We start from the raw sequence: 16,239 nt of genomic DNA on the forward strand, positions 1-16,239 counted from the left end.
ATTAACTTTTGTAAGAAAAACTTTAATACGGAACATTTTGGTATAGGGTGCCCAATAATATTAAATACGTTTAAAAATTGTGGATTATTACATACGGGAGAAAATGTCTGTGAATTCATCACTCTGCAAAAGCACACACAGAAAATACGATATGGCTCACACAGACAAAGGAGAACAATATGGCTCTCACATACGAACAGGCCGTCCTGACGACGGCTTGCAGACAGCCAATTGTAATCTTTTTTTGTATAGTCTCAATTTTATATACCATTAAGCATTAACTAGTTTTTATACACGTCTGAGAAATCTTGACGGAATGAATTCCAATTCTCTGTCTACTCAAGTCTCATTTCTTCTGCTCTAGTTAATTTGAGCTGTACTCACAGATGGTGCTGCATTCTTCTGGCTCATTCCTGAAACAGAGACAAAACACTTAATTATATCCATGCGTACAACTTGGGAAGTCTTAAATGAAAGCTACAGATCGCAAGCAGATTCTTTCAGGTCGTTCATTAAGTTGTCCGTCCTCGACCGCTTTTAAAACCGGCTTTACATTCGTATGAATACGTAGTGTGAACTTTTGGTTTCGTATCAGCGAGCAAGTTAGTCAGAGCAGTAAAGCTTATTATTTGTGTTGTTTGTATATCCGGTTCGAATCAAGGCCTACATACAGATTATCCTGATATATTTCGTGGTTTCTCTCAGTCCCTCAAGGAAAATTCCGCCATAGGATCTCAATAGGCCACCAACTCTTACATATACATCTTTTCAAATTAATAATTGACCAACCATCCATTAGATGGTGCAAAGTTTGAAGTACTCACAAAATCTTTAAAGGAACCACAAATAGCACAGTATGATTCATACAGGCTCTGCGTCATTACTGATGCCTACTCATGTCTAGCGAACTGATTTCAGTCCGGTCATCCACCACTTTCTTCAAATCCTAAATGTAATATGAGTACTGATGCAATATCATGTCTGTATTTATTTTTATACCTACGAAAATAATTGTAGCTCATTACGGTGCATAAACACAACAATTTGATTAAAATTTATAGAATAAGATTTTTAACTCTTTATTTATTCATGTTTTAAAATATAGCAAGTTGGAACTCCAATAAGTGAGAGCCCGACTACAGGGAGTGGTGATCCTGCCTCAGGCGAGCTCCACGTTCTACTAGCCTGGTGGGTAGCTCCTGGTAGGTGTCATTTTCCATGGTTAGGTCTCGGGTAAACAGGACTTGTTAGCCACAGTAGGCAACTTGTCTAAGGGAAAGAAATCTTGATAAAACCCAGGTCTTCCAAGATAGGGGGTTTGCAACAGGCTGGTAACTGCTCAAGCAGATAAGATAGAGTCTTGTACTCCTCAAAGATGCTTAATGTTTGAGAGATGGAAGGGAGTAACAGGCTCAACGCCTGCAGAAGTTTTCGTGTAAGATATTACATAATACCTCTTCCAAGCAACAGGCTGTTCTGAAGTCATCATCAATTTATGAAACACAATGAATATGACACAATACTTCGGGAAGGATGATTCCTTATTTTTGCAAGTTTGTTCTAAACACAAAAATTATCATCCATCTCCTGTGTACAAGAATGAAGATTGAATTAAAAAAAATTCCTTCAAATATGGTATCCCTAAGAAGGTTCACTGAAACAGAGAATGACCTTCACTTACTAACCCGTCTAGTCTTAACCTCGTGCAGTAAGCTATTCTGCAGCTACGGCAGTGGAGTTCTGACAATCTAACCTTCGAGCGTACTTTTCGAATTTTTCGCAATGAAAGTCAAAAGTGGGGATTCACAGACACACACAGACATAAGGACACACAGCATGGAGATCGTATCAGACTTATTTAGGACCCATTTGAAAGGCTCCTAATTTGAGAGAGACCTAGGATGAATAAACTCTTGAATACCAGATCGGAATAGAATCCGTTCAACCGTTCGCGCATTAGCAAAGCACACGTCCATCTACACACAGAGACACACAGACAAATGACATTCCAGAGACCGCTCTCTTACAATCAGGGCAATCGTGACGTATTTTCTCATATACTCTGAATATGATAGAATAAAAATCTGCTAGAAAACTGCGAAAAATCGCCCGGAAGTAGAGCAGAGGCAACTACTGAAACTTCGGTAAAATGGGCTATCTGTAATATACTCATAACCCAGTGCTAGGGATTGCTTACTCTAGACAGAATATTTATACTTCAATTACAAAACCTTTTACCGAGCTAATCACGAAGGAAACCGAGACGATTCAACCGCAGGCAAATTACAGCTCAATTCCGAAGAATTTAATTATTATTCCAATCGAGAAGATACCTTAGGGAAATTCTAAAAATTAAAAAGGAAGTAAGCTGACGTCTTTCCTAAATTTGCATGCGTATTGGATGTCTATCGATTTACAAATGCTCGCTACTACTCCTCTCAATCCCGGTAATTCAGATGTCCTCGTATGGATGACGTCACATAACTGTAGCTTCCGGTCTCAGAGTTTGAATTATGGGTTATGAAAGAATTAGCGCATTTATTAAAATACGTAATTAAATTAGATACGTAGCATACGGCCATAATTTGTATTACAAAAAATATTTATATTGTTACGTGACTAATAATAACGGGTTCTGGATTTGACGATTGTATTTTTTGGAAATTCTTTACAATTACAATCAATTACGACAACTCAAATCAATGATTATCTAAGACTCGATCCAATCCTTAGTGGACCACGAGCGTCATCTCTTCCTCTGTGACGAATGACGAACGACGATTCACTGCTCACCGAACCATTGGACTTTCTTACGAATCAATTAGTCAGTCAATTCACGAGTGAACTCTATATTATAACTTGGGGCGAACCGACCAGAGACCACCCTCTCGAACAGTTCATGTTGTCACGAGTATTACTCGTTGCGGCGGAAACGTGTGTTAGCGAACTGTTGCCTGGCAATGGACTATTCCAAATTTCAGGCCTCATGTCACAATATGTATGCATTAATTTGTATAAGGGACGTAGTTGTAGAAAGCTTTAATGGTTTTAACAATTTTGTCAAACACTGATTTCACAGTTATATGCACTATTTCATGTTATGTGTGTAGATGGATTATCATCCTAAAACAAACGAAAAACTAGAAGCTACATAATCTATTTACTGAAAGTTTCATTAAATAACAAACTTAAGAAATCAATCGAATAAGCATTAAGACAAGCTTCAATAATTCATGTTTGGTACGGAGAAGAATTTATTATATACCTGAAACAAGTAATATATACTCAACTTATAAACGTTGATCAAATTCACTTCAGGAGTACGGAAATCAGTTCAAATATTTGATTAATACATATATTGCAATCATATAAATTAATTATTACGTAATTTACGGAAGGTGCTTTTGAGTATGTCAGCCGAAGGCATTTAGCCGTGGATGATTATTAGGCAGAAAGCAAGAGAATGGAAATATTTCTGGGCTCGTTGAACCTGGGATTCGTTGTCAGTAAAATGAAAGCTACACACTACAATAAGCTACTAACCAGCTTATCCCCGCGTGCGGCTGTCAGCAAGGACTACCCATGTGAATTCCTCGTTTTACACTGCCGCCACACGCAACATGCAACAGAGGTTACGTCCATTTCCTGTCAGCAATGACGTAATTATTGTAACATCGATGTGACGCTAGATTGCGGTCTGTCCTCTCACCCTCGGCCTTCCTGTCGAACACGTTACAGCAAATTCATGTTGTAGAAAATGTGTTCTGTGGGCTTCTACATGTAGGAGCCGTCACATTTCGCCAAGCATTTCTTTACTTAGAGACCAAATGGAATGGCATTCACTCACTTTTCATTTTTCCGCGTAGACTGTCTTGTGAGTAATGCAGCTTAACTTCGTTCGTGATCACTGTTTCAATACACGGACTCCAAGCCTATTTAACAAAATTCTCTGAATATTAAAGCTAACAAAACAAAACGAAGAGTGGGTACTATTATGTACGGCACACTTGAAAGAACTTGGAATCCACACGAAAATACTGCTTAGTATTTATTTACCGTCGCTTTCTCGACTAAATAAATTACCGCGGCTCGAATTCTGAGCGATATTTGCAAAGGATTCGAAATAAAACTGCCATGCATTATCGCTTTATCTAGTAGGGAAGTCTCAGGAAAACTACGAAATTATTCAGTCAGGATAGCCGAACTTCAGGCGGAGAATTAAACCCAGGACCTCCTGAATACGAAACAGCAATGCTCGATATGAACGTATTACAGATTTCTTACGGAGAAATTGCTGAAGGCCGCGAATGACTGGAGGAAGGGCTGAGAACAAAACCAGGTAACCCCGGGGGGTGTTTCAATTGTGCTATTCTGCATGATGAAATTTTGTGGACTTGGCTGTGAGCCTGGGTACAGTGGATCAAAATCGCTGTGTCGCTCCCGACTGATCTCTTTGTGTACAATAGAGGCTTTGTGACTCCTCTGTCTCAGATGTGATTCCCCTCTTCGCACCCCTGACACGAAAAGGAGGCCAAGAGTTGGAGACATATAAAGGTAAAATTGTCCTTGTGCATGATCAACTAAACACCACGCAATGAAGGTATATTGGGGAGTGGAGCTGTAGATCCACCATTCCCCAGGGTAAGGAGCCCCACGTACCCATTAGATAGGGACTAGGTTGGCCGCAGAATCGGCCTCAACAGGCCGAACGTCTGAAGTTCGATTCCAGGCAGGGGGAAGAGATTTTTCTCTACTGCACACGGGCGAGACCGGACATGGGGCCCAGAGATCCTCCTATCAAGGTTATACGTACCTGGGGCTCTTACCTCGGGGATAAAGCAACCGGGGCCCCATCTAGTGGTGAGGTTAAGTATGATGGAGCTATACCTCCATCCTCCCTGTGTCTTCATGGCATAGTGTTTATTTAATTAAATATAGGGTCAACAGTATCTATTTCGACATGTCAAGTACACGGTACTTCCGTATTAGGTAGCATGAGTTTGGCTTTATATGTCTAAACATCTCATCAATTTCCATTTATTGTGATCCAGATTAAAATTTCTGATCTGAAGAATTTCAAAAGTAATATAAGAAATTTAATAAACCATTCAATAAAATGCTTCCGTCTAGTAAACCCCTTTACTACAAAATTAAAAAGGAAGATCCGATCATGTCAGAGACATATGTTAGAATTCTAAAGTGCACATTTCAGCTGTATTAATTTATTATCAATTCTTAAAAGGCTAGAAGAAGATTCAAGTCCCTAAACTGAAGTATTTTTCTTAATTCCAGCCCTTTGTTGCAGTTCCTACATGTGCTGAAAAATATGATAAATGTTCTGATTTCGTTTTTAAGATTTGTTTCATATTAACATGTAGGAGAACCCGTTCACTGCCTGCCGTCCACTTTTAATTACAAAGTAGCCTAACAGTCCTACATTACTCTTGTATGGGACGGTAATGAGAAGGTATGTTTCATTTACACAGAATTTCTCTCTGCTCCAAGGAAATGCAGTGCACTGTAAGCAGAGTGAGAAAGAGCCAAATGGCAAGGAGACAGCAGACGGTTCGATGCGATATCAATACAATACACTTAATATGTGAGGTCAGTGATTCTCTAGAAGTCAGTGAATTTTACAGATGTTTTGAACCCTATAATGTAGAACACATATATTCTATGTGTTTACCCTAGATATTAAATCGTCTCGCTGCTGCTTCATTTGTTTGTTCTGTCTTTTTTAAGTGGGTCGTCAGTCTGCGTGTCAATGTTACCAATGATCTTCAAATACAAAGTACCTTTACACCTGAACTTCGAGCCCCAGTTCGCTACGCGCAGAAGCGTAGCGTGTATGCCGCCCGTTTTCTTATCAGTAGCGCACTGTCATCATTTCGCTAGATTACCGGATTTTATTTAGTCATATTTTCGCAAGGAACAGCATGAATCCCTGTATCTAAGGCATACTGATTATACAAACGGTCAGCAAAGTCTCCCTTTCTTTGGCCGGAGCAGGACAGAGTTCGCTTATACAGAAGGGTTCATCAGGACTGCGACCAATACCGTACTGAACACGTAGGCGTCTAATTGGCCTACTGTACCAGTCCCGATGATAGATGTGTATGAAGTATTTGGTGGAATGAGAACTGATAGAAGAAACTGAAGTACCCGGGGAAAATCTGCTCAGTGTCACTTTGTCTACCACAAATTCCACACGAACTGACCTGAGATCGAGCCCGGATCGCCGCGGTGGGAAGCGGGAGGCTAACAGCCCGAGATATGAGGTGGCTGTTCCTAAGCCTCCTCTCTTTCTTCTTTCAGTCTTACACAGGATTAAGATGACCAACATATGTCCGCTGCCTCCTGGGCTGTCAGGACATACAGATGCGTTGCAGCCTTCCCACAACCTCCCACCTGCTCCCCTCCCTCTTTCTTACACAACATTAAAAACCTGAAGAAGAAGAAGAAGAAGAAGAAGAAGAAGAAGAAGAAGAAGAAGAAGAAGGAGGAGGAGGAGGAGGAGGAGGAGGAGGAGGAGGAGAAGATGATTAAACACTCAAACCGTTATTTGCTGGCTTCCCACCGCGGCGGTCCGGGTTTGATCCCGGGTCTGGTCAAGTGTGATTTGTGGTGGTCAAAGTGGCGCTGGGGAGGGTTTTATCCGAGTACTTCGGGTTCCCCGGCATGTACTGTCTTCACTCGCTTGGAAACCGGGATCGTGGGTTCGAATCCCACTCAGGGCATGGATGTTTAGTTTGTGTGTGTGTGCGTTTTTCTGTGTTTGTGTACAGGTAGAGGCCTTGCGACGAGCTGATCACCCGCCCTAGGAGTCCTACCGAATNTTATTTTTAAGATCAATAATCAGGTGGAGTTCTCCCTTTGGATAAGCAACATTACGATGCCACCCTGAGACTCGGCGGTAAATGCAGAGACATTTTTAGGCGCGGCATTAACTGGAGGTGTGTGTCTGCTTCATATTCTAAAGCCCTTAAACACAAGGAAAGTCCCCACTGAATATTGGGTTCAAAAAGCGTCGGACCCGTTGTTAATGCGATAATGATGGGATAAGTACGAGTAATTCAGCTAAGAATCAAGACCGCAATCACCAACTTTTGCAATACCTGTCATCGCAAACTAGTTTTATGAAAATCACATCTCACAGGATGGTCTACAATGTTAACAAGCCGAAAGAATTGCTCCGAAAACTATAACTAGCAGCACAATAACTGCCCGAAGCGCTCGTGTATTTTGATAAGTATCAGTATGAACTTTGATATAATAAAAAAGGAACAGGGCGGGGCTTCATTATGGAAAGGGCAACATAATAAATTTACAGGTGGACAGACCACACAGACGACACTTCATTATCTAGCACACAGGAAACTTACAAAAAGTTTATCTTAATGTTCTGAGCTTAAAGCGTTAGCCTCTGTAATATCTGTTAGACCCGCGTTCGTTTGGAAATGCATTAATTAAACAGAGAAATACCTTCAACTAAAGCACATAGGAAACTTACAAGAACGTTATCCTAATGTTCTAAGCTCAAAGCGTTAACCTCTGTAACATCTGTAAGACTCGTGTTTGGTTGGAACTACATTAATTAAACAGTGAAGAACACCTGAAACTAAGATTTTCATATCGGTGCTTTGATCTCAGTACCAACATGCGCATCAAAACCAACTTGTAAAGCAACGTGACAGCCACCTCTGCGTTGAAGCATCAGGCCAAGAACGTGAGGAGGCGTTTACGTATGTGTAAACCTTAAGCTAGATAGAAAGGAATCAACTACAAACTCCGATTTTTCTACCCGGAAAAGAGGCTCCCATATCTATGGCTAGGGTGAGGAAGCGGGAACTAAATAATTTTCGATGATATAGCAGAGAAATATTCAAAAACCCAGTTCGCAGACCGTAACATATCACTCTATTACCCCATATTGCATACAAAATTGCATGCTACGTGGGTCCCTTGTCACCAGGGCATGGCGCGTTCTCAGGTTGCGAATGGACGAGACGGCCTCCAGATATGGATGGTACTTACTTACTCATGGAGCTGAGCCCTTTTGGAGGAGCCGCCAATTTTGCATCTACTCAGGAATTTCCTAGCATTTCATTGAACCCGCAGGTTCGTTACCGTGTTCACAAGGGTCCTCCACTGGTCCCTGTCCTGAGTCAGATCAATCCAATCCATGCCATCCCATCCTATCTCTCTAAGATCTATTTTAATATTGTCCACTCACATACGCCTTGGTCTTCCCAGTGGTCTCCTTCCTTCTGGCTCTTCCACTAATATCCCATACGCAATCTTCGTCTCCCCCATTCGTGCTACATGTCCTGTCCACCTCATCCTCCTTAACTTGATCATTCTAATTATACTTGGAGAAGAGTACAAGTTATGAAGCTCTTCATTATACAGTTTCTCCAACCTCCTGTCACTTCATCTCTCTACGGTCCAAATATTCTCAACACCCTCTCCTCAAACACCCTCAGTCTATGTTCCCCCCTTAATGTCAGAGACTAAGTCTCACACCCATACAGAACCACGGGCAAAATTATAGTTTTGTGTTTTCTAATTTTTATGCTCTTAGACAGCAGATGAGAAGACGAGAGTTTCTGGACCGAATGATAGCAAGCATTACCCGAATTCAGTCTCCTCTTAATTTCCTCCTGAAATTGGTTTCGGTTTGTTACAGTGGTTCCAAAATATCTGAACTGTGCCACATTTATAAACCTCTGCTACCTATCTTTATATCATGCTATTGCCCTGCATTTTGATGGCGATAGAGCAACATACTTAGTTTTCTGTGTGTTTACTTCTACACCAACCTCCTTACTTCATCATCATCATCATCATCATCATCACTGGCACGACAGCCCTTTGTGAGCCCTGGTCTTCCTCAGGATTGCTCGCCATTCTTCTCTATTCGATGTTACATTCCTCCAGTTCTTTACATCCAAAATTCTTATGTCCTGTCACACACATTCTTCCCATCTTAACCTTGGTCTTCCCACTTTCCTATTTCCTTCTGGTTTAGTATTATGAATTTTCTTAATCTTTCTATTCTCACTGGCATGTATTATGTGTTTAGCCCATTCAAGCCTTTTCACCTTTATAAATCCAGTAATGTCTGGTTCATTAAATAGTTTGTACAGCTCATGGTTATACCTCTTCCTCCATATTCCATTTTCTTCCACTGGTCCAAAGATATATCTCAAGATCCTCCTTTCAAATATACTTAACAGTCTTTCATCTAATTTTGCCAGTGGCCAGGTCTCAGAGGCATAAGATAGCACTGATCTTATAAGTACTTTATACAACCTCCTTACTTGAGTCAATTAAAGTTTGTGTGTTTTTCTTTATGGTACCTATATTATCATTTATCACCCAGTAGATTCACATCATCGGCATAGACTAAAAGCTCGTGTGTCCCATTCAATCTCATTCTCAACTGGTTTTCGTCGTACATACTTCTAAAAATGTTGAAGGCTGTGATAATATTACAGGTTAGAGATACCGTATTTATGCATGTATAGGCCGCGTGCGTGTATAGGGCGCAGCACAATTTTCAGACAGAAATTATAGAAAAAATAATTTTCTTGGAATATTATTTCAGGAGTATTACACTCTGTATTACTAATTATGAATATAATTTTGTTAAATGAAGTGTGATTTCGAATATTTCGAATATGAGCCGCACCCCAGTTTTCCTCTTGAATTTTTGGCAAAAAATATGCGGCCTATACATGCGTAAATACGGTATGTTTCATGGCTGTTTTCAAACTGCCAGTACCAGGATGATGTATGTGAAGAAGGGATTTGAGAAACATGGTTTCGAGGTCATCTCTAGCAACACCAACTAAATAAGAGATTTCGTATATTTCCTAATTTTTCAAGCGGTTTTTAGGAAGGAGACAACTTTCCGGAAACGAGTGTTAAAGAAAACTAAATAACAGCTTGAAGATAATTTTTTTTTTTTGTTTACTGCTTCTTTGTCAACTTTAGTTACAGGCCGACAGGTTTTCCGACAACTAGTATGGCCGAAGAGTAACCAGTAAACATTCCCCCTCTAGTTTTGTCATGTTCGCAGAAAATGTGAGAATCACCGCAGGTCTTGAAATTAGAAGAATTTATCATTAGAAAACAGTTCATGTTTAAGAAACATATGACGGGAAAAGGTAAAGGTGTCCCTATGCTTAAGTTATTAAACACCACGCCATGAGAAAGTATTGGAGAGATGAGGTATAACTCCACCATTCTTGACCTCGATACTGGATGGAAATGAGTGGTAAATGAAAATACTTTCGACGCCTACTCTTTTCAGCATTTGTAACTGCATTTCATCTTTCCTCGCTAAAGCTGCGAAAATAGTGAAAATCAAACGAGGTCCACTGTAACCAAATGATAAGTTAGAATATTATCATTACGACATTCTGAATTATAACAAATATATTTCATGACACTAAGTTAAATGGAAGACTAAAAGCCGAAAAGTGGATCCCGTCATAAATGCAAAGATCTTCGTGGCGCAGACTCCTTCATCAGGAATTCGAAGGTTTATTGCCCTCTTCACAAGAACTCGACTTGATTCCGTACCTCAATCTGATCAATTTGATCTGCACTCTGAGAAGTATTTCTTTAAGAAAAAGAGGTAAAAAAGTAAAGCTATCCCTGCAACATACCGTGAAGGCCCATAGGGTTGTGAGACGTCGAGGCTCCCAAACTTTCTCTAGACAGTCGGCTCACAGATGACGGTAAGGTTGTGACCTTTACGCGCCGGCGTCCCTTTACCCCCCGGGAATATTCCTGGTACTCATTTCTGTTAGAGGGTGAGTCGACACCAGGGCCATAGTGCGGCTGGAAGGATTAGGTAAATTGAAAAAAAAATCCCCATCGTCGGGACTCGAAACCTCGACCTTCCGGCTTGCAGCATAGTGTCTCGAACAACTACGCTTCTGTGTGCCCCCATTTCTTTAAGGTTTAATTTAGTGTTATTCTCCCATTCAAGATAAGTCTGAAACTACTCTCGTGAATGCACTAAAAGTAACAACGCAATCTAAACAATACCTAAAGGAAGAACAGCCATTTTTCTAGGCTGCAAACGATAATATTTTCACGTATATCAATGACTATAGACGGTTGCTGATTGATGATCGAATTTACTGGACTCTTTGATACAGCGGGTGACTATACTTTACAGTTCATTATTACACACACACACACACACACACATACTAATGTCCACAACCACGTATTCATTAGCCGTTGGTCGATAGCGGCTTCCAACCATGGACGTTTCCCTTCCTCTGGATCCCTCAATATCTCCGACCGAAGCTCCAGCTTCTCTCAACTAACTCACTAACTGAATGACTCAATCACTCACAAACAAACTAAACTCAACTGACTCAACTCCTCCCTAACTATCCTACTTACACGGTGTGTCCAGGATCCGTTAGGACTCTTTTTTTTTTTTTGGCCCTACATTGCCATCTGTTGGCGAGTTGTGGCGTTAAGATTCTTGAAGTTTCAGCTGTGGCTGTCTATAATTTCAAAGAGCATGTATCGCTGCATCATGTGTTCTGAAACTGAATGTAACAGTACTGGTCTGACGCTCGTCGGAAAATGGCGGTTGAACAGATGAACAACATCAAATTTTGTTTGAAGTTAGGCAAAACAGCCGGAGAATCGTACAAAATGATAAAAAGTGTGTATGGTAGTGATTGTTTGAGTCGCTCGAACATTTTTCGATGGTATGCTGTATTTCGTGACGGGAAGGAGGACAGCGAAGACGTTCCACGTGCATCAAAGCCGAAAACAAGTCGCACTGAAGAAAATGTGAAGAAAGTGACCGAAATCCTTGCATCAGACAGATGTGTTCCTGCAAGACGCATCGAGGAGCTTTTGGGAATAACAAAAAATACTGTGCATCAAATTTTGACCGAGTATTTGGGCAAACGGGAGGTCTGTGCGCGGTTTGTGCCACACGCGGTCAGGTGATGAAAAACATGCCAGAATGGAACACTGCAAAGACATGTTACGGTCGGCCCAAAGTGATACAAAATTTACAATTGTTACTGGTGACGAGACATGGTGTTTTCAATATGAACCTCTCACAAAGCGGCAGGGTGCAGCGTGGTTGAGCGCAAAGAAGCCGAAACCAAAGAAAGTGCGCATGCAAAAGAGTCGAGTAAAGACACTGCTAACCGTTTTCTTCGATTCTAAAGGAATCATTCACAAGGAATTTCTGCCAGAAAGTCAGACAATGAATTCTGATTATTATCTCGGAGTCCTCAATCGTTTGTGGGCGAGAATTCTTCGAATTCGACCTGAATATCGAGAGCAAGGTTCCTGGTCCCTCCTCCACGACAATGCCACACCGCACAAATCGAAGATTGTGCGCGATTTTTTGGCCAGAAAAGGGATCACAGTCCTTGATCATCCTCCGTATTCGCCAGATTTGGCTCCAGCAGATTTCTGGTTGTTCCCAGAAGTTAAGTTGGTGATGAAAGGAGACCGTCACGACACCATCCAGGACATCCAAAGGGAATGTACGGCAGTTTTAAATGCGATTCCACAAAAGGAGTACAGTGACTGTTTTCGAAAACTTTTCAATCGATTCCAGCTATGTATTGATTCAGAAGGAGACCATTTTGAATAAAAAGGTGAAATTTTGAAAATAATTCACGTCTTGTACCTTTTAATGATCACAGTCCTAACAGAACTTGGACACACTGTGTTATGTGTATAAAATTTCGGCCCAGATCTCTTTATGGGCCGTTAATTAGTAATTAAGAGTTTCTACTCGTTTCTTTCGCGGTCGTTGCCTAGCAACGGGTCTTCATGCCATATCAAAGATTCTCAGTTCTTGAAAATTCATTTGAAATGTCATTCTTCCGTAAGCCATTAAGAGAATATGAATAAATATTTTACTCCACATAGACAAAAAATATTACAGAAATAAAATTTAATTAACTTTATTACAGCTTAATTTTCAGTTATAAAAGCTGGATCTCCAACAACTAATTTGTCTTGTTATGCACTCTCCTTTCCCAGACGATCACGCCATGACAGTACACTTGTAGTCTGACGGTCCCTGGCTAGTTTTCCTCATCAGTAGATTCGCACAGGATTCCAGTTTTATGGTGTTCTGAACTATTTAAATCTATAGAAACTGTTGACACAGCAGTTTTTACAGTTATTATTAAACAAATTACATAATGGCTATACTTTTCGATGTTCACACGCCTTATCGAGTCAAACACTAGCTAGAAGCTGTGTGTATTTTAGAGGCTTTATCTAAAAACATAAGGAAAATATGGCTGATGATCCAGCTTCGTATAATTAAAATATAATATCTATCTTTAACAAATAATGCTGTAGTAGAAAAATGTACAGAATTATGTAACGTGTAAAATAGAAGTAATTATATGTATAACATGTGTAAAAAAGAAGAATCTACATGAAAAACTACTTATAGACAGGTAATAATTTCTCCATTCAGCAGCTTAAAATTCCATGTTATATTTGCCTTTGTATCAATGGTAGCGCATGCGCCCCACCCTTCAATCTGTGGCAGTCATGACGAGCGTTCTGTAGAAGGTGGGATGCGTTTTGTGGCTCTCGGAGTTGAAATGTTTTACAAGTGTTCGGCTAAGGCGTGTAGCTGCAGCACGAAGCTGAAACTCTATTAAGAAGTGGGATACACATCTGTGAGAAAGTGGAAGTTTCAGTCAGAAGTGGCGATCATAAATCGCCAGGACCTCCAATTACATCCAATAACGACAAGCATTTGTATATAACCAGCGAAAATATATTCGTACAGGAAGCAGGCAACTGCATCTGCTCCTCTCTGCAGTTCATTTCATTGTACACGCGTTATAATTGCTTTTGTTGAAGCACGACAAACCACGTGACCGTGAATGCTGGAAGATAATTCGTGAGGAAACTGCAGAAAATTGACAGTGATATGTCCCTACACTCTGTGTGTTTGTCTGACGAGGTAACATTCCATTTGAATGGCATCTTGAACAGATATGACTGTAGGCAGCCACGTCAAGAAATTATCGAACAACAGAGGGACACGTCACAGGTTAACGTGTGGTGTGGCTTGATGAAAGAGGGCATCGTTGGACGTTTTGTCTTTCAGGAAACTACCCTCACAAGCCATTCGTACTGGACGTGTTAGTACAATACACATTGTCACAATTGTCTTGTGGTGCTTGGTTCCAGCATAATGGAGCACCTTCCTTCCCCATTTTGGAAATATTGCCTATTAAATTTTAGACGAAATTTTCCGAACAAGTGGATTGCAAGAAGCGGTTTCCTAGCAGCGAGGACTCTAGGACTAAAGCCAAAGGACGCTTTCCTCGGGCTATATGTGAAGAATATCGTCTAACAGAAGAAGAGTGCAGATGTTCGAACTCCGCGACATCGCATCTCAGGGGCGAGTGGCCAAAGTTACGGTTGTGAACACGCGGTGCGAGATCGAATGTTGTTTCGACGTGTGTCAAGCAACTAACGATGCTCACACTGAGACTTACTACGTGATCAAAGGACACGAGTTCTGTCCTACTGAACTGTGAAATCACTTATTCTGTACAGATCTAATAAATATTTCTCCGTATACGAAATTTTATTTTTTCCATACCTTTCTCGGATATTCTGTAATACAGCAGCTAGTGTTGTTTATAATGAATGGTAAATAAGTTTCTGTTTATAAGCTGACAAAGCGTTTGGCTCACCTGAAATAATGGCAGCAGAATCGGATGTTCTGAGAAGCTTAACAATAAAACCCAGTACAGTCTGTACCGTATGTAACCGAAACAAAATACTGCGTTAATTTTGATTTTGAGCAATACCATTTCAGTTTTAAATGTCTGTTTTGGTTTAATTGTAACATCATCTTTCTTCCTCGCTTTATAAAGTAATGACACTGGAAATTACAAAAACGTTTTGGCCGAGCAATACTCAAGTATGTCAAGCCATGGCGCTCCAATATCTCATATTGATGGTAATTATGCTTGAGTGATAAACATTACATTACAGTTCATGAGTGAGATTTACTTTGTCGGGTTTTAAAGCCATTTTCACACAGATCGAATAAGTGATATACGAGTAGATATCTCTTTATGCGGTCATGACAGGTTAAGAACAAAGATGAATTTCCCATTTGAGAAGTCGACTTTAATGTTCCTGTCTACTAGTTCGTACTGGTGTCAATACAGCTTGTTCTATTATTATTCTCACGTCATCATACAAAAGTTCATATTTAAAGTTATAATATATTCTTTACCTGGAATCGCACAATAATATTTCACAAGTAACCACAGAGTTGTTTTCTGTTTTTGTAAAATTTGCTTTCCACAGAGTTGCACAATATTCCAAAATCAGTTACACTACAAATGCCAGTTACTGCTTCTTTTAATGCATCCATCTCAGAAATTCTCACAGAGAAAATATTAGTGATATTCATGAAAGGAATTACACATACGAACACGGGAAGCGTATGATATAATTCACGGCATTTTGCTCAGTAAAACAGGAAGCAGGAGTTAGAGCAAAAAAACACATGTATGTTGCAGACAGCTCGCTAATAGGAACTCGACGTAGATATCCCTTCGAAATTATAGCAATCATCAGACAATTAGAAAACGCACTCTTTGCGAATTTGTATGCTTCGCCTTATTTAACTTCCATTTATTATGTAGAACTCTATCAGACAGAAGGAACTGCAATTTTATATACTGCAGATATAAAAGTATATAGACTTTATTCTTTGTTTATGCAAAGACGTATCTGATAACTCAGATTACAGTATCTTATTATACCATGAATAATGGACAATGAATTTAATATCTTAGAACAGGAAAGTACTATACAAGTCAACGGTCTTTACGAGATAAACTGTTATTAAGTTATCCAAGAATTCTACAAATACGAAGGAACTTCCTGTCCTGTGCCTATGTGGCAGTTTGAATTTCCATAAGCTTGTGAAGCTCTGCTACTAGAAATAAAAAAATTTAAGTATATCTGTTAGAAACAAATGTAATTCATATATATTTAAAACTATAATTTAGTTCTTTTTGCTAGAGACTTCTGTAACACTTTTATTCTTATTGAATACTTATGAATATATATACAAGTGCACTTTAAATGATGCAGAAAATGTTGTTTTATATATTGTGTTCAATTTCAGCACAATCAATACATATCCCATCACAAAAACAGCTGCTAAAGTCTCTTGCTACC

At 39.9% G+C, this 16,239-nt stretch overlaps 1 long non-coding RNA gene across 1 annotated transcript in view; it reads right to left on the reverse strand.

The window, feature by feature from the left end:
* The window catches only part of LOC117283192, a 374,652-nt gene that overhangs the window by 192,590 nt on the left and 165,823 nt on the right, over nucleotides 1-16,239 (reverse strand). Inside the window, exon 2 of the long non-coding RNA XR_004514204.1 lies at nucleotides 385-413. This is a non-coding gene — a long non-coding RNA (uncharacterized LOC117283192). The remainder of the gene's footprint in view (nucleotides 1-384; nucleotides 414-16,239) is intronic.

This window comes from Cryptotermes secundus, unplaced genomic scaffold, assembly GCF_002891405.2.
Source record: "Cryptotermes secundus unplaced genomic scaffold, Csec_1.0 scaffold468, whole genome shotgun sequence".
Classification (NCBI taxonomy): domain Eukaryota; kingdom Metazoa; phylum Arthropoda; class Insecta; order Blattodea; family Kalotermitidae; genus Cryptotermes; species Cryptotermes secundus.